Source organism: Calliphora vicina, chromosome 3, assembly GCF_958450345.1.
Source record: "Calliphora vicina chromosome 3, idCalVici1.1, whole genome shotgun sequence".
Lineage (NCBI taxonomy): Eukaryota > Metazoa > Arthropoda > Insecta > Diptera > Calliphoridae > Calliphora > Calliphora vicina.
In genome coordinates this window covers 69,105,388-69,124,565 of record NC_088782.1, presented here as the reverse complement: position 1 = coordinate 69,124,565, position 19,178 = coordinate 69,105,388, and the positions used below count along the sequence as shown (strand labels likewise).

At 30.8% G+C, this 19,178-nt stretch overlaps 1 protein-coding gene across 4 annotated transcripts in view; it reads left to right on the top strand.

The window, feature by feature from the left end:
• LOC135953381 (capon-like protein) overlaps positions 1 to 19,178 on the top strand; it is a 501,555-nt gene that overhangs the window by 428,925 nt on the left and 53,452 nt on the right. For 2 of the 4 annotated variants that reach the window (XM_065503263.1, XM_065503261.1), the window contains exon 1: positions 3,818 to 4,245. The exons of the other annotated variants lie outside the window; for them this stretch is intronic. The gene's annotated coding sequence lies outside the window, so the exon portion shown is untranslated. Of the gene's footprint in view, positions 1 to 3,817; positions 4,246 to 19,178 lie in introns of those variants that run through there. 4 annotated transcript variants of the gene reach the window in all.

Sequence of the window (19,178 nt, the reverse complement as noted above, 5' to 3'; positions counted from 1 at the left end):
TAATCTTAAAACAACTAAATTAATAATTTTTTGTGACGTGAAGTCCTAATATTTGTACTTTTATAAGGACATCTGTCAAATTCGGCTTAAATCAACCCAAATAAAGGAATACTGGAAGGAAAGTGTTGCAGGACATCTTTGCTCTACATCGTATATAAATCATTCTCGTCAATATCATTTTAGTGATTCTATTTCGATATCGAAATTAAATTTAACGTTAATATGTTTTCACTTTCTTAATTTCTCACTGCTGCATAGTGGGGCAGAATCAAAATTTTTTAGAAATAAATCTGGCATTTGTAAACGGCTCATCCGATCGGAATAAAATTTGACATGGGCGTAACCAAGGAGTATAAAAAAATAGTTAAGTCATCTTTTCGGCCAAAAAACAGCAAAAATTAACTATTTTTTGAATATTTAAATTGAAAATATGAAATATTGCTCTGAAATCTTTTGTGTGTTTTTCGTAATTTAGTTGAATAACCAAAAAAAAAAAATCGAGTCCATTCGGTCCAAAAGTCCGACCTATATTTTTAAAAAATCGAACCAAGGTATAGCAAAATTTTAAAATTTCAATTTTGAAATGCCTATAACTCGGAAATTATAAGAGATAAATAGCACACGCTTTGAAATCGGATGGAAAACAAAAAAATTGCACGTGTTTAAAAATTTTACATGTCGAAGATACCCTACTTTGAGCTCCCATAGCGCCACCCCTGGATCTTTTGTAGGACCTATTTTAATAACTTAAACTCGAATACCCCTTGGCTACTCCCATGTTTTATCCCGATCGGATGAGCCGTTTAGAAATGCCAGATTTATTTCCAAAAAAATTTGATTCTGCCCCTCACTTACTCACAAGTAATGACTAAAATGATACCCTCGCTTATATACTATTTCAGCAATAATGTAGGGCATTCGGAATGCCTTTTCTTTAGCCATTTCCTTTTCCTATTTGTTTACTCTATTGATACGTATGTATGTATTTATATTGGGTTTTGTTTACTACTTGTAATACATTCAGTTGATCTCATATGCACTGAAAAGCTGCGTAAATAAACTCTTTCTCCTTCTTCTTAAAGCTAATTACAATGATAATCATTATCGTCATCACCATCATTTGTTTAATGATAATATTCCTGCGATTGTTATTGTTGCTGTTTTATTAAATTGCTACTTACTGCTGTTTTTGTTGTCTTCCTTGCTGTTTCTCTGTTGTTGAATTTTGATACACAACACGATTGCAATAAATTACTGTTTATTTAAAGTTTTGCATCTCTCTGCCTCTCTCGCTGTGTTTTCCTGCACTCGTAACTTTTCTGTTTACAAAAGTTTACATTTGCTTGTAATAAAAACAACAACAAGCTTATCATTAAATATGTAAATATATACTTACACTTATACTGCATAAGTACATACATATAAATAAAGGAAATGAGAGCAATTACACACATTTAAAAACTGTTGCCCTCAGAGATGTTTATTTTTCTGGTTTTCGGAAAATGCGTAAGAGATTAATGATTTAAGAGAAACGATAAACAAATCAAACTGTGATAAGAAACATGTGTTCTTTACTGTTTGTGGAGAGAGCAAGTTTATTATAATAATTGTAATTATGGTAAGAAAAGTTTTGCTATTAACTAAAAAAAACTTTTCTTTTTATTAATATTACACTGCAACAGCAGTTCCTATTCAATGACGTACAATTTTTTGGTAAAAGTGATCTCATGTAAATTGTTGGGAGTTTTATGAGATAAACATTAATATTGTTATAGCTTAGTGTGCAAATGTGATAAGTCTCTTTTAACAAATTTTACAGAAGACCTTCTAAAATCAAAAAATTTTTACATATTTGGTATAATTTATAATTACTTGTAACGTGCGTTGAACTTGCAAGTCCTTTTTTGGTACTTAGCACATTTTGATTTACTTATTTTGTATTTTTTAGTGGGCCTAATACATTTTCATAAAATATTCTGATTAATTTTTATTATTTTTACTCTGTTTTTTTAATTAAAGTCTCTATTGTCCTTAAAGTTGCTGTTAAAAAGCAATGTAGTGTTTAGTATTAGCAGTCGAGATGATAAAAATGTTCCAAACAAATTTTGATATTAGTTAAAATTAAATGAGAATTTATTTTCATAATTAAGCATATTCTGTTTTGCAGGATTTTGAATTTTATTCTCAACATTCAAGTGGGAAAAAAACTCAAAAACACTTCTTCTATACCAAAATTTCATACTTGTAATACTGGGACTTTTTTGTTCTTAGATCAGACAAAATTATACAGATTCAAATTATTTGGGCCATCCAAAAAATGGCACTTAAAACTGTTATTAGTTTGGATGTGTATGACATAAAAATGCTAGATTATTAATAGATGGCATATCTTTTGAATGCGGTTTTTGTTTTTAAAAACTTATAATTCATTTTGAAGGGTACACATCAGCCATTTATTCTCACTTAGTTATTGAACATTATAGTGTAAACAACAACGTTTTATTTGCTTCAAAAATGTCGAATTATGCGGAAAGTTTTACTTTACTTCTTTAATTTGAAAAAGTGCCGCTGAACAACATCCATTGCTCACCAAAACTTACCGCGAATGTGTTCCTTCGGTTTAAATGTGCAAGAGATGGTTTATGCTGTTCAGAAGTGGTGATTTTGACAGGTAAGAAAAAAATCGCCCACGCCAGCCATAAAATGTTGACCAAGAATTAGTCGTATTACTGCATGCAGTTTGCAAAAATAATTAAAAACTACTCAAGCAGCAATGATTCATCCAAAAACTGGTAAATTGGTTACCATACGAATTGAAGCCGAGAGACCTTGAAAAACAATTTTTCCTGTCCGAAATGATGCTTGAGTGCTTTGAAAGAAAATCGTTTTTGCACCGAATCATTACTTGCGATTAAAAATGGGTCCATTACGATAAACCGAAGCGTTAGAAATCGAACGTGAAGCCAGGTCAACCAGCTGAATTGACATCAAAGTCAAAAATCTCTGCTGCTAAGGTAATTCTCTGTATTTGGTGGGAGCAAAAGGGTATATTTTGAACTGCCAAAAACTGACCAGTCCACAACAGGGAAACTGTACCGAATGCTACAGATTCTTTGGAACCGAACATCGCACAGAATATGCGGCCAGACATGAAACCGTAATATTCCATCATGACAACGTTCGACATCATATTGCAATACCTATTGAAAAGTATTAAGAATAAAGTGATTGGGAAGTTTTGCCCCGTCCGACTACTCTTTGTTTCGATCGATTCAGAATGCTCTCTCAGGGATACGCTTCACTTTGGAACAGAGTATCCGATATGGGATTGATTCGTTCTTGGCCTCAAAAGAGGCAAAAGCCAATACTTTAAATAAATTTATGTTGTACAAAAATTTCAAACTAAAAGCTAAACATTTTTCAAAATTCCTCATTTTAAAGTTTACATTTTTATAACAAATAAATAAAATATATCTGATGGAGTTTTACTACAACATGGAAATTATTTGAAAAGTATTGCCCAATTTATGTACATACGAAAATATGGATCACATATTGGTTAGAACTAGTTCTTTACCTGCAGCGGAGTACTTTAAAGGTACAAATTTCCACTTCCTAGAACAGCAACATCTAAAATATACCTCTTTATCATATAAGGGAGATAATAGTTCTTTGTCGGTTTTCTTAATTCTACCGTCGTATTGCAGTCCCCACTGATTTGCCAAAAAATAACATCTTTACTATTGCGATCATGTTAATTAGCGGATTTAAATAACTTTAAAGAGAATTCTACATTTGCAAGAGAATCTTTTAGCAAACACACACAAAAAAGCTTTCCAAAAAAGCTTAGAGTATACACAAAAATTAAATGGAAAATATCTCAATGACCGCTGAGTGAGCTGAAAGCAATAGAAGTCAGTATAGATCAGTTCATTCAGTGCTACACGGCGTATAAGTTGTAACGATCAGCGAACTGCAATAAAACGCGTCTTCTCATATACAACATACAAACATCACACAATAAAAAATTAAAAAAAAGAAAATACAAAATTTAAAGAAAGAAAGAACTTTTTTTTCTGGATGGAATTATAAATGAAATTAAAAAAAAAACAACAACATCTACATATATAAGTGTATGTGTATATAAAATTATTAAGAAATATATAATAAATACATAAATGTGTAATATATACACACAAACAAAAACAAACAAACAAAATATAAAAGAAAATACATAAAAACAAAGTAAATTAATGTTTAAAATATATTTAAATAAAAAATAATGCAGCAAAATAACAACAAAAATTAAAATAATTGAAATTTATTAACAACAAAATATCAGAAAATTTAATTTGTTACATTTAACAACAAAAAAATATAATATAAGTGAACCAGTAATTATTTTTGAAATAATTAATTTTTTCAATTGTGTTCTTAAAATACCTGCAACCACAAACAAAACAACAACAAAGTTATTTGAAAACCGAAACAAAAGTGAAAGCTAAGGTGTTTTGAAAGTGTCAAAAAATAATGATTTAAAAGAAAAAAACCGATATCTCAAATAGATATGTATATTTATGTATTATTAACAATAAATACGAAAAAAATTTGTTTAGCAATTTATCAAATATATTGTATTTTTGTTGTTGCTCAAACAACTGCGAAGTTTCATGTTGCCATTAAAAAAAAACGCAAAAAATAAATAAGAAAAATCAAAACAAAAATAACAACAACATTAATGGTTTGAGTGGAAAACCAAACGCCACAAAACACAACAATACACATATTTATATTTATTATAGAAAACAACAATTTACCTAAAATTTTTGCAAATTAAATAAAATTTATTTATATTGGTCTCTTAGAATCGTACTATGCCACCAGTTTATGTTGTCATGGCTATTTCGTTTTAAAACGTCATCTCTCCATAATTAAAAGAGTCATTTTAATTTCTTTTTTGGCGACCGTAAAGAATGTCAAAACACTTTTATAAAATTTATATAGACACATGTGACTTACGTAGACATTCTTAATAAATGTTTAAATATTTTATTTAGGTACGAGCCAGTAGATACGTAAATTTTAAGTTGTATACCCTACATCATAAATAAACCTTGCTTGGTTGTACATACATATGTATGTCTTAAATTTATGAACCATGTTCTAGTTTTTGAATATGAAGGATTTCATATCAAGTGAACCAACTTTTGCAATAGATGTCTTCCGATCGGGATGAAATTTGCACCAAGGTTAGCCCTATTGGATAGTTATGATATATATCCCACTCGCATCCCACCAAGCGACCAAAATGCTCTTAAAGGAATAGACCTTTTGCCTTATATAGATTTACTAAAAAAATAAGTTTTAAAATTGGAACATTTAAAGAACGAAAATGGTTAAAAACTTTACTGTATCTTCGAAACAAATAAACCAAGAAATAAAATTGTAAATGCCTTCTATCGGGATGTCAATTGGGATAGATTTTTAATGGGATTTCCATTTAAATGCTCGATATATGTAAATCCTGGCATTTTCGGGCGTTCCTGTTATCCATCCATATTATACGCTTTAATACAAAATAGCGATAAAAGTCTGTCACTTTTTGCAAATTAAAAATTATAGCTGGTAATAACGGGTCAAAATATAACCCTTGCAGCTTTTTTCATTATTCTTTTAAAAGGCCATTATGCGGCTTCGTTGTCGATGGCATGGATTATATTGGCTTTGAGGGCCGATATGGTTTGTGGCTAATTCGCATAGAACCGGTACTTAAGAAAACTCCAAAAGCAAAAGTCTAACGGGATCAAATTGCACGATCTCTATGGGCAGTTCCCTTGTGCAAAAACTCTTAATGTTGAAACCAAATGTCGTTGGTGTCCATAGCATTCAATACATGCCAAAAAAAAGTTGGTAATCACCGACCTATAGCGCTCGCCGTTGACGGTGAAGGACAACCAGCTCCAAACAGTGACTTTTTCGGGATGCTTAGCATGCTCTTGGATCACAATAAAGATGATATTTTGATGCAAATTAGGTTGAATTTTCAACAGCGAACACATGACGTTGTCTATGGTCGTTTACCTCTAGCTCCTAGGTCAGTTTATTTTTGTACGAGGGAAGGTCTTAGGTACGACGTAAAATTCTTTAAGTTGTGGCGTGTGAAATTCCGAGTTACAACGGCGATGTTTTCCGCAGATCTTGCGTTTCGTCGTCGTACGTTTTTTGGATAAATTTTTACTGAACCAGTGGACTCAAATTCAAACTGAATAAATTACAGCCAATTCGACAGATATATTGAGGTATGACTTTAAAATGTAGGACTTTTTAAAATTGTTTGCTTTTATTTTGAAACATTTGTACAATATAAATTTATTCAAAGTATTGGCCATTGTTAGCTATGAGCTTTTCCCATCTTTCTGCCAACATATGGATTCCGAGCTAAAAGAACTGCTCGTCTTTTGAGACCGAGAACGAATCAATATCGGATATTCTTTTTCAAAGTGAAGCATATCCAAGGGATTGTTCTACTTCGATCGAAGTAAATAGCAGTCGGACGGGGTCTGGATTATAAGACGGATGAGGCAAAACTTCCCAACCACTTCATTCTAAATAGTTTTTAACAGGTTTTGGAACATGTGGCCAAGCGTTGTCATGGTGGAATATTATGGCATCGTATCTGGCAGCATATACTGAGCCATAATGGAGGAATACCTACCTTCAGTTTTAGAAAATATAGCATTAATTTATATAAATTATATAGGATATGAAATTAGCAAGGAGTGGTATTTCTAATTGTTATTCATCAGCTGTCTTACAAAATCAGATGACTCTTGTCAATAGGTCAATATATAGAGTTAGTGCTTTGATCCAGCTGACGTTTAAACAAATAATTTTGAAACTTTAGGTATGTCATCCGATATGAATTTAAATTTTCATCTAAAATTATTAAATATTAAGGCAAATCTCAGACTATTATTAAGATGTTATAATATTAAACAAGTCAATATTGAAAATAAAATATTAGTTTCTTTCTGAAATATCATACAATTTTTCATTTATTTAAAGATCTCAATACGGAAATTAATTATTTTAATACTTGTCTGTGACATGCCCAATTTAAAATGAAATGCTAAATTTGTATTTGTGACCTCATCAGCTATAGCGAATAATACAATAAAAGATGAAACACTTGCAGTCATTTAAATGTTGTCCATTTGTGTTTCCATTTTTTACGTCACATTAATGATTTTCTCTGACAATCATTATTTGTTAATTTTTTAGTTTTCACTGTCCTATTCCTTCAATACACTTTAAATAAAAAGTGATTAATGACTGACTGCTCAGATTTTGGCCAATAACTATTAATCAAGTATTCGAATATTTTAGGAAAACCAAGAAAAACTCCATACATTTATCGCCTGTACAATTGAACGGCAATTATGACCTAAAAGTGTTTTGCAATATTTCTTCAACTAAATTAATATTTAGCCTTGTTTTGTGATTTCAGAATGAAACAAAAACGCTGAAACGTTTGTCATTTCAGTTTTAATGGTACCAACCACTAAATATGTAAAATAAAATCTAAACGGAAAGAAAATTCTGTGTGAAATATTGTTTCATTAAGTACGCCCAAGGGTAAAATAACAACAAATTTTATATTTATTTGGGTTGTTGTTTTCATTTTTAAAATACTTGCAAACCAATACTACTAATTACAGATGTGAACAAATAATTATGAACAAATATTTAACTTTTCTTTTTAAATAAACATTTTTATAGAGCAAATTTTAAATGACACTGAATGTCAACACATTTTTGAACTGAGTGGATAAACATATATTTAAAGTGATGTAAGATGATTTTTGACATAAGGACACCCTACATTACACATAAATACATAATGAACTTTTATTATACATCATACAACATATTTTACAAAAGTTTCAAAATATTTGCTCAATTCAGTTTACAACAGTTGTATAAATGTTTTTGGTAATTTATATTTATACATTTTGTAAAACTTATACAATATCTATACCAATATTTATCGTATATCATATGATTCAATAAGGGATAAAACAAATTGATATGATCGTTCTTTTTAAAATATATTTAAGTGAATCATGGAAAATTACAGATTTGTGTCTACACCTTTTTCAATTGAAAATGAGAACTTTTCAATTCAATTCAGAACAGATCAATTGGATGATATTCAGAAAATATCAAATTCAGAAAAGAATAATTGATAATGAGAATTTTCATTTATAATTCGGAAAATAAAAATTAAAAATGAGAATTTTCATTTGAAATTCGGATAAGAACAATTGAAATTGAGAATTTTAATTTCAAATTCGGAAAAATACAATTAAAATTGAGAATTTTAATTTCAAATTCGGAAAGGAACAATTGATAATGAGTATTTTCATTTATAATTCGGAAAATAAAAATTGAAAACGAGAATTTTCATTTGAAATTCGGAAAAGAACAATTGAAATTAAGAATTTTAATTTCAAATTCGGGAAAGAACAATTGATAATGAGAAAAAATTCTAATTTTCAACTGAGCTTTTCCGAATTTTAAATGAAAATTCTCATTTTCAATTTTTTTTTTCCGAATTATAAATGAAAATTCTCATCATCGATTGTTCTTTTCCGAAATTGAAATGAAAATTCTCAATATCAATTGTTCTTTTCGGAATTTGAAATTAAAAATTTTAATTTTTAATTTTTCTTTTCCAAATTATAAATGAAAATTTGTGATTTGTCGCCAATCAAATGGTTCGATTATATCCATATACTGAAAATCCGTTGACATAGAAGAATTACGATTTCAGAAATTTTGTGAACCAAACTAAAAGTACGGATCATTGTTAGCTATGACCTTTTCCCATCTTTCTGGCAACACATGGATTTCAAGAACGAATCAAGGCAATATCGGATACTCTTTTACAAAGTGATGCATATCCAAGAGAAAGTATTCAGCAGAGATCGGGCATGGCCTGGACTATAAAGCGGATGAGGCAAAACTACTCAACCACTCCATTCTAAAAAGTTTTTAACAGGTATTGCAAAATGTGGCCTAGCGTTATCGTAATGGGAACATATTTCGTCGCAAGTAATAGTTCGATGCAAAAATGATTTTCTTTTCTTGCAAAAGTTCTGAAATAGCTGATTGAGTAGCTTTCAATGATTGTGCAGGCTCTTGTTGAGTTTGACTACAATCTTCATGGAGAAATGCCTTCAATTCTTGGTCATTAAACTTTTTGTCTACCGTGGGAAAATCACCACTTCTGAATCGAAGAAACCATCTCTTGAGCTTTGGTGAGCAATTGGTGTGCTTCAGTGGAACTGTTTTCTATATTAAGGAAATAAAGCAAAACTTACCGCACTTGGCACAAAATTCGACATTTTCGAAGCAACAAAAAAAACTGTTTTTTTCCAACAACTAACTGAGAATAAATTACCGTATGTATCCTTCAAAATGACATATAAGTTATTAAAAAATCAGCGTTCAAAAGATACGCCATCTACTGTAAATTCCCCATTTTTCTGTCATACTCATAATACAATCTGATTTGGAAAAGTTCCCTTTCGAAACGAATAACGCAATTTTTTTAGATTTTAATAAGCCAGAGTTCTTAAATCTTTTAACATAAGAATCCACATTAATGAATTTTGACCGATTATTTGAAAAATTTTACTGGCTTAAGGCTTAATTTAGTATTAAAAGAATCCTGGGAATTCCCTGGAATGCAAAATGTCCGGCAAATTAAAAATCCTTGGACATGACAAATAATATTTTTTAGGATAAAAAATAAATACTGTTATACACTAAATCCTATGTATAACAGTATTTACTATAGAAAATATTGTTATCCACAACATTTTCTGTAGAAAATACTGTTATACACAAAATGTTCCATAGAAAATACTATTATACACTAGATTTTCTTTAGAAAATACTGTTTAACTTTAGATATTCTATAGAAAATACTGTTATACACTAGATTTTCTATAGACAATACTGTTATACACTAGATTTTCTATAGAAAATACTGTTATACACTAGATTTTCTATAGAAAATACTGTTATACACTAGATTTTCTATAGAAAATACTGTTATACACTAGATTTTCTATAGAAAATACTGTTATACACTAGATTTTCTATAGAAAATACTGTTATACACTAGATTTTCTATAGAAAATACTGTTATACACTAGATTTTCTATAGAAAATACTGTTATACACAAGATTTTCTATAGAAAATACTGTTATACACAAGATTTTCTATAGAAAATACTGTTATACACAAGATTTTCTATAGAAAATACTGTTATACACAAGATTTTCTATAGAAAATACTGTTATACACAAGATTTTCTATAGAAAATACAGTTTTACACAAGATTTTCTATAGAAAATACTGTTATACACAAGATTTTCTATAGAAAATACTGTTATACACAAAACTTTCATAGAAAATACTGTTATACACAAAATTTTCTATTGAAAATACTGTTATACATAAAACTGTATATAGCTAATACTGTTATACCTACGATTTTCTATAGCAAATACTGTTATACACAAAATAGTTCATAAACAGGACTGCAATTGTCTTACACTTCATCAGTCTGCGGTAACCAATCATACTTCGAACCAAAAATACCTCCTGTAGCAGATCATATAATTACATTTAAAATATGTATTTTAGAAAACATTTAACACATTCGATTACAAAAATTATGACATACTCAGTTTATAGACGACAACGAAAAGAGAGTGAGAGAGGGAATAATGCCAATGGTGATAATGATGACATTCAAGGTAATTAAAACACAAACTCATCGGAAACAAATAGAAAAAGAAATGAGGACAATTTCGTTTTTATCACAGACACATTTACCCACATGATCTGTTACATTTGTAATTTATTACAATTTCACATAACGGCGTCTTAAAGTCTCATAATGTATAAGTGTTTCATGGGATGTTCAACGCACTTTATAAAATTCTTACCAAGTTTCTACAAATAAATATTTAATAAAACTAAAACTAAAATAAAATTAAATCTCTAGGAAATTTATGTTGTTTCTTTATGAAACACCAAAAGGTGTTTGTTTTATAATCACACATGCGAATGAATCATATTTCGAAAATGTTATGCTTTATAAAAACTAGTGTTGCAACATTATACAAATTTAATGAGGAAGATTTTTCTATTTTCTAAATTTCTTTTATATAAAAGAGTGGAAAGTTTTTTTTTTTTAAAAATACATGAATAATTTCTGTAGTATAGGTTTATGGTAGGCAGCTCGTAGTAGTTTTTAAATACAAACTTTTTTGTTTGTTTTTATTTCGGTATTATTTTATAGATTTGTATGGTTTATTGTACGATTTGTTTACTTCCATTTTACCAGTGGTTGTGTAGTCTGGATGTCGATTTGTTTTGGGGTTTCTTCCAATATTTAGATGAGACATTTTTGGGATTTTGATATTTCGAAATAAACAAAATACATATTTGTTTTTACAGTATTCAATATACGAGTATATATGTATGTACCTACGTACATTTATTTTTATAGAGAGTTTTGTGTGGCTGTTGATTGATACATTTCAATTTATCAATAAATCATTTACTTGTTATAAAAATAATATTCCACACAAAATTTCTTTTTTACAATTTCTCCAAAAAAAAAAAAAACTGAACAAAACAACAATGTGGTTTGTTTCATTTGCTGCCTGCAAATGTTTAGATAAATTTGTATTGAATTCGAGCATTTTGTAACCGAAAATGAATAATTGAAATTCTTGGTGCAATAAATGCAATAAATATATTTTTATTTTATTAAATCGAAAGAGGAAATTTTTGAGGCGATAAAAATATTGAAATGTATATAGAAATACATACGTATTTGGAAATTTTGTACACAAATTAAATTATGGCCAGTGATGATGATGCTGTTATCCACTTTTTAATGCATGCTAGGTATGAGAGATCTTTAGAGTCGATAAAGTTTGTTTAAAACTTACTATTGCATTCAGTTTTGAGAAATTTCACGAATGATCTTGGATTTGCCACAGCAATATGTTTTTATTTGTGTCTGTTCTGAAGTAAAGCGTATTCCAGAGAGAGCAATAGTAGTTAAACGGCGAGGCAATACTTCCCAACCACTACATTCTAAATACTTCCTAACAGGTAGTGCAAAATGTGGCCGAGCGTTATTTGGTGTTTGCGAACAAAAACTAGTTTCAAACGAATCAGTTGCGTTCGTTACAGGTTTGTTGTGATGGTCTGGTCATACTTCAGCAGCAGAGGTGGTGATTTTGACACGGAAAACAAAGATCGCCCAAATGGATCCAATTTTGGATCCACGTTGAAACCAATGGAACATATTCACCATAAGCTTTGGTGGGCATTCGGTCTGCTGTAGCTGCACTTTTTCAAATTTGAGAAATAAAGCAAAACTTTCCGCATATGACGCTTTGTTGGTACAAAATTCAACATTTTTTATTGTTTACTACTAATGTTCAATAACTAAGTGGGAATAAATGACAGATGATCTCTCCTAATAGTTGAGAAAACCAGTATTTTCAAAGATTTCTCAAATGTTTACTTTTTGGAAAAATCTTTGTTTTAGAATGGCTAACATTTATCACTTGTAATATTTCTGGAAAATAATGTAAATGGAAAACATGAGATTTGTTCGTCTAAAACCTAGAATCGTAGCTTCTTGGCAACCATTTAGATCGCCACTATTATATTAATTTAAAATTGAATGTTTTCCTTTAAAAATAATTTCCCTTTGATGTTTTCTTCTTTCAATTGAAACATTAACGACACTTAATGGCTCTATAAATTATAATTACTTTCGTTTTTTATTTATTTATAAATTAGGTCACTTCCCCCCCAAAAAAAATATAAAAGTGTTCCCAAAAAACTCAACAAAAATAAAACTATATAAACAATATTTTAACAGCCCATTAAATTAAACGAGAAACATCAAAATATATCAAGTTTTTTTTGTTGGAAAGTTTCTCTAGTGGATAAGTTTAATAGTGCATGGCTAGATTTATAAGAACATTGGCATTAACTGTTCCTCTTAGAGTTTTTTTTAGATTGCTGACAATCTTGTCTTTTTTGAGAAAATATAATTTCAGTGATGCGTGAAATTGAAATTTGTATAAGGAATTTATTTTCATATATAAATATAAAAGAAATTGTAGAAAGTTTTAAAAACTATTTTTAAACACATGATTTCATTGGAAATTTGCTAAGAGTTCAGTTTATTTCTATATAAACTCAATTGGATAGGGTTGATTGTTTTATTTTAACTTTTTTTATCTTCAGTGACACTACATTATACAACTTCTGACCATGAGTTTTGTTTATTTTTTGAGAATTTGTATGAACATCAATATGATTCGTGTTATTTACGGGTAAATGACCGATAATGTTCAGCTTCTGGAGCCAATAAGTGTCGATCACTATTCAAATCTCACAGATCGGCATCTGTTACTAATTCATTAGAACTAACTGAAATTTGAGTTTAATTATTGATAATTTTTATTCCAACATTTTAAAAGTGTTTAAGTCGTAATTGACTTTAAACATTTAATACTTTAATTAAACTAATTAAATGTAAAACATAGATCTTGTTTACTTGATTGATTACTATTTACCGTAGTACCCACACTTTATTACCCTCGATTATTAATTGTACAACATTTTCAATTGTTTTTATTTTGTCTGGTCGAAAAAAAAACACATCATCATCTCATTTGCCGAACAAAGGAATCAAGTAAAACATCTATAAATCACATAACATTAATATATTTTCGATAAGCAAAAAAAAAAATATAATAAAAATCTTGTGAACACGTCACATTTAAGACGTCAATCTCTACACGCAGCAGTAAGCAGAATTGCGATTTTCCATTTTGCAAAACACTTTAAAATATATAGCAGAAAATCAAAAAAAAAAAAGAACAACTAAAAAAGCAATAAGTCTGAAATAAAAATTTATAGGTTTTTAAATAGCAATTAAAGAAGGAAAATAAAGTTTATTTGTTGTTGTCTGAACTCTTCAAAATATTACACTTAAAGAAAATTTTTACACGTGTGGAGGCTTATTCAGGCATTTTGTTGTTTCTATGCTATAAGTATATGTTATTTGACATTTAATTTCAAAATGCTATTCGCTTTATCCTTATAAGATATCTCCCAATAGTATATCAGTTAATTCTCCAATTGCAGATTATGTACCCCCACCCCTTAGTTTGTTGTTTGGACTTCCGGAAAGATTTAGTATCATATAGATTGACTGTATCAGTAGTGGAAACCATCTGATTTTGACATTCACTTTTTTCAGTTTTATCTGTAAATATTCTGAATGCAGCTTGACTCTCCGAAAATTCTCACAAAGTTAAATGTCTTCGGTGATTGAAGGGGTAAAATCTCAGTCTCTTTCTGTTCTTCAATGTAAAGACATCAGGACACATATTGACATTACTTGTTGAAGTATTGAGAGAATTGAATTATTTACTTCAAAAACCAGACAAGCAACAAAAAATCCAAAATTGAGTTATTGGGCGATTATCATTTAATGCAAAAAAAAAAATAAATATTTCCCCCTTATTATGATGTGGCAAAATTGAGAAATCCGTGTTGAGTGCAGAAAGAAGTCAAGTGACGGCGCTTGTCTGGTTTTATACTATGTAATACTAGTCAATTTTTTTTCATAAATGTTATAGGTCTCAATAAATATGAAAAAATAAAAGATTTAAAAGCTTTTACACTCTACTTGGTTGGATTTAAAGAGTTTTATGGGAATATATGTCAATGGCTTACAACAGAAGCAGACTATACTGTAGAACGAGTGTATCATGACGTTATTTAAGCTGTTTCATAAATATAATCTTAAACTCTTTAAAAAGTTTCATTTGTCTTTTTTTTTTTTTTTTTTTTTTTTTTAACGTTTTATTGATTTATTGAATCTGTCTATTTTGACCTTACAATAAGTATTTAAATCTTATAACTAAAATTAAAACTATTTGCTCTTCAGCAAGAGAGCCATTATGGTAAACTGTCACTCATCTTAGCGGGGTGGTAGATCTGCTCTACGGAGCCTGGATCGGGTTTGGGTCTGCACAAGTTGTCTTGCAAGCGTATTGGGATGGTTTCGCAGCTTCACAATATATTTCTCACGGACTTTCTCGAACTCTTCCTTTACCAATGTCACTTCTAAGTCTCTGTGGATGTTTTCATTTCTTATGTACCATGGTGCTCCCGTCATGGTCCTAAGAATTTTAGATTGGGCCCTCTGTATAAGATCAATACTGGTGTTGCTAGCCATTCCCCATAATTGAATTCCATATGTCCAAATTGGTTTTAAAACGGTCTTATACAGGATGACTTTATATTCAAGGCTTAATTTTGATTGGTCACTGATTAACCAATGAAAGCTAGAGGCTTTTAACTTCATGTGAAGTCTCTTGGTTTCTATGTGTCGGCGCCAAGTAAGCCGTCTATCTAGATGAATACCAAGGTAGGTGACATAATCAGACTGCGGTATATTAACGTTGTTGAGTGTGACAGGTGGGCAATTTCCTCTCCTTAGAGCGAACGTAACATGTTTACTTTTCAGCTCATTTACCTTTATTCGCCAGTTTTTCAACCATGACTCCACACGTACGAGGTAATTCTGTAGTTGACTAGATGCCATGAGTGGGTTTTCGTCTGAGCTAATAATGGCGGTATCATCAGCAAATGTTGAAATTGTTAGTTTATCGCACGTAGGGAGGTCGGAGGTGTAAATCAAATATAGCGTAGGTCCTAGTACACTTCCCTGTGGAACGCCAGCTCCAATCTTGCATTCTCTCGTCACATAATCATTGTACTTAACTCTGAAAAGTCTATTCGATAAATAAGACTCCAGCAATTTATGAGTACATAGTGGTAGTAAACATTTGATTTTATGTATTAGACCCTTATGCCATACCTTGTCAAAAGCCTGAGCAACGTCTAAAAAGATGGCAGAACAATATTTCTTTAATTCAAAAGATTTTCGAATCTCTCCAGTTAAACGATTGACCTGTTCAATGGTGCCATGATGTTCACGGAAACCAAATTGGTGTACTGGGATAATGTTTCCATCATTCAAAAAAGGTATTATCTTTTCCTGGAATATTTTTTCGAATAACTTCGACAAACAAGGGAGTAGGCTAATAGGTCTATAAGAAGATGGCAGGGTTAAATCTTTACCCGGTTTAGGTATCATTATTATTTGAGAAATTTTCCAATTTTTTGGATAAATTCCTAGTTTCAAGATCGCATTAAACAATATAGATAGCACAATTATTGCCACATTTGGTAGGTTCTTAATCATTGATGGCGTTATTAAATCATATCCCGGTGATTTTTTCAAGTCTAATTTATTTTTAATTACTCTATTAACATCCTCAGGACTAATATCGAATTGGGCTGCATTAGCCATTGTTGAAGCTGGCAGTTCTTCTAGTTCAAACTCATTTGCCGTGGAGTTGGGTTGAAATACTTCACTTAAATGTTCAGCAAATACTGAGGCTTTTTCTATAGCACTTCGTGCCCAGGTTCCGTCAGCTTTTCTTAAAGCGCTTTGTGCCTCTACCGGTGGCTTAATGTTCCTCGTTGCCTTCCAAAGAGAGAAATTTGTGTATTTTGTACTCGTCAAACTTTTAATATATTTTTCGTTTATGCGATCCTCCTCTAAATGAAGGGCTCTTTTCAGTTTTCGTACTGCTGCGGACAGCCTCTGCTTTGCAGCAGGTGATCTATTATGTTGCCATTCTCTTCTGAGTCTTCTCTTTTCGAGAAGAAGTCTTTCAATATCCGAACTTGAAATAGGCGTATTAGTTTTTGGAGGGATCTGGCACCTAGAGTGTTCCAGAGCCGAAACAATCAATGACGTGAAGTCATTAACGGTCCTATCTATGTCTTCCTCACACTGTAAATTAGGATTTGTGTGGATATGACTGCTGATATATTTCCTATATTTTAGCCAATTTGTCTTAAAATACAAAGAGTCCTTAGGAAATCTTGGGGTGTTGGGTCTCTCACAATAATTAATAATTACAGGAGAGTGGTCAGAAGATAGATCATAGGATATTTCTGTGGATATTGCATTCCGAATAATATTTCTGCATATGGCGAAGTCTATTAGATCAGGAATTTTTCTAGGATCAGTTGGCCAATAAGTTGGGTGTCCAGGAGACACAAAATCTAAGCAATTTTTGCGATCAACTAGAGCTTTATACAGCTGTCTACCTCTGGGATTTACCAATCGCGAACCCCAATATGTATGTTTGGCATTGTAGTCTCCACATGCCAGAAACCGATCTCCTAGTGTTATAAAGAATTCTTCAAATTTTTCCTTGGTCATCGAAAAACGTGGTGGGCAATATATAGAGCTCAGAGTTAGGTCTCCAGCTGGGTATTCAAGGCGAATAGATGTTGCTTGCATATAATCCTTTGAAAACGCTTCTAGGGCATAGTGTCTCAATCGGTTTCTAATTATGATACCGGTACCGCCATGTGCCTTACCATCCGGATGGTTTGTGTAATAAAATGAGTATCCTGATATATTAAAGTTATATCTATTTGTAAGATGTGTCTCCGAAATTAACATCACATCGATGCTTTTATTTAACATAAAATGGGAAATTTCCGATTTGTGCTGGTTTAAACCATTTGCATTCCAGAAACATATCTTCAAAAAATTCATTTTCTTGTTAATAGAATTTGAATCATTTGGTTCTGTGCTCTCAGAAGCTCTTGTATTGTGTTTTGCATGGATGACATGAAGTTAGTCATATTTTGATTAAGAGAGGAAATATTCTCAGTAAGTGTTTGCATAAGGTTTTCCAACCCTCCCATATTTTGGGGGACTTTTGGCTTTTGATAACCCGTTTTTAAAATACTGGCGTATGAGCTGGCTCCAGCATTAATTGTAGCTCCCTGGCCATTTTCCTGTGATACTGGATGAGCCGCATTTATTTTATCATTTGAAAAATCTACTCCAGAGCTTAGTGGTCTAGATGTAGATACCGAATTTGTAGGTGTTGATTCAACTATTTCACCTCTTAACAGCTTTTGCCTCTCTCTTAATCTTTTTAGTAACTCCTTGTAGACCGGGCATCCGCGATAATTAGCGGAATGATCTCCACCGCAGTTACCACATTTCCTACTGAGACCATTCTCAACTATATCACATTGTGACGAAGAGTGCAGGCCTCCGCATGCAACACATACTGTGCGTAGGGTACAATAATTACGTGTATGTCCAAATTCCTGACAATTACTACACTGAACTGGACGATTACGCTTAAGAGGTTCCTCTATATTTACTCTACGATTCAACAAATATCTTAGAGTGTATATAGGGTGAGTTTCATTATTTTTTAATTTCCTATCATCAGGCTCTAACTCAACCCTAAACATTGGCTGAGGAACCTTGTCTCTATTAAAGATATTGACTACATTCTTTGTCTGATAGCCCAATTCTTCCAGGGCCTCCTTGATTTCGTTTGTATCTACACTGGACTCTATACCTTTTATGACCACTATCAAGCCCTTGCAACTCTTAAGTTGATATGTATAAAAGTTTTTCTTACTGTCATTTAGGTGTTGAGAGATTCTTCTATAACAATCCTCAGTGTATACAACTATTTTTGTCTCTTGCACACCTCCTTTGTCTTTTGACATTTGAAGTTCCTAATAAAATTTGAATATTTCCTATGAAATTTACAATAGTGATCAAGTACAAACTTTATATAATTTTTTCAATATATGTTAATACAGATAAAAGTGTTAATACAAACAAATGGATAACTTTCATTTTTGTAAAAGTATTTGCTAGAAAATTTTCTTTAATTTACTCAAAATCAATAATTTGACTGCACGCAGAGAAAAAATATAATTGGGCATGGTTACTGTAACCATTTAAATAGTGTTACAAGATTTTTAACAATATTATAGTCACAGTAATCATTTACATGATTGTGGTAACCATAATATGGTTAATTTTACCATTCACATGATTCTATCAACCATATATATGGTTACAGTAAACAAATATATGTTTGTGGCAACCATATTTATGATGAATAATTTTATCATAATATGTTGTTCTCAAATT